The sequence below is a fragment of the Etheostoma spectabile genome, chromosome 1 (genome assembly GCF_008692095.1).
Source record: "Etheostoma spectabile isolate EspeVRDwgs_2016 chromosome 1, UIUC_Espe_1.0, whole genome shotgun sequence".
Lineage (NCBI taxonomy): Eukaryota > Metazoa > Chordata > Actinopteri > Perciformes > Percidae > Etheostoma > Etheostoma spectabile.
In genome coordinates this window covers 18749829-18750761 of record NC_045733.1, presented here as the reverse complement: position 1 = coordinate 18750761, position 933 = coordinate 18749829, and the positions used below count along the sequence as shown (strand labels likewise).

At 41.3% G+C, this 933-nt stretch overlaps 1 protein-coding gene across 4 annotated transcripts in view; it reads right to left on the bottom strand.

Annotated features, from left to right (window-relative positions):
* The window catches only part of znf609b (zinc finger protein 609b), an 81897-nt gene that overhangs the window by 252 nt on the left and 80712 nt on the right, over nt 1-933 (bottom strand). For all 4 annotated transcript variants that reach the window (XM_032515160.1, XM_032515150.1, XM_032515140.1 and 1 more), the window contains one exon: nt 1-933. This exon is cut by the window's left edge and continues 252 nt beyond it; it is cut by the window's right edge and continues 1991 nt beyond it. The gene's annotated coding sequence lies outside the window, so the exon portion shown is untranslated.

Below are 933 nucleotides of genomic sequence, written 5' to 3'. Positions count from 1 at the left end.
GGGGGGGTTGTGTGACAGCAGGTGGGTCAGGAAAAGGAACGAGCAAGTGTCTCTGTGTTTTCACAGAAGAATGTTCAACTAGGCACCAATTGAGACAACTGCTGGCCAATAAATATACTCTTCACCATGAAACAAATACAGTCTTGCAAAAGACAAGAGCCAAGCACTTTCCAATATGTTGATAGCAAACCTTACTTTTCTGCCTTTTCATACATTTCAGTATATATGATTTTTCACTGGGCTTTGCTTACTACTGAGATAACATTACTACTCTCAGAGAGAGAACAAATGCACTTGTCACAACCATTGTCTGATAAAACTATATGTACTGTATGCAGTCTGCTGGTACTAAAACCCGCCGACTTTAATGACAACATCAAAGCTGCCTAGATTACCCTTACAGATTAAGTACAAGTCAAACACCACCACATTCAGCTTTTTCATGTCAGCCATTCTTCTTCAAAATGCACAAAAAAGTCAAAAAGACAAACCATCTTGCAAACTTCCGTGGGACAAGAAACTGGCAACTTATTTACTGGGAATGTCCGTGAACCTCGAAATGAATTGCTGCAGTTTCCCAATCATGAGCAGTGTCTCAACAAACAGCTAACATCCAACTTCAGAGCGTATCAGACGTGAGATTAACTGGTGGACTTGATCACGTACAGTATTTAATGAGAACAAAAAACAACAACAACGGGAACATTAAAAGTGAGAAAACCAGAATCGATACAAATTGAATGACATGGTCAATATTCTACTCTGGTGGTAATGCATCAGAGGAACGGAACGACTGTTCACAAACCACAACAGCACGGTGTGGCGGTAATCCTTTAACAAGTCCCTATCCTGAGCCAATTTGTCATTTATGAATGAAACCACTACGACAGAACATCCAGCTCAGAGCAGAGAATGTGCTCCCCCCCCCCCCAT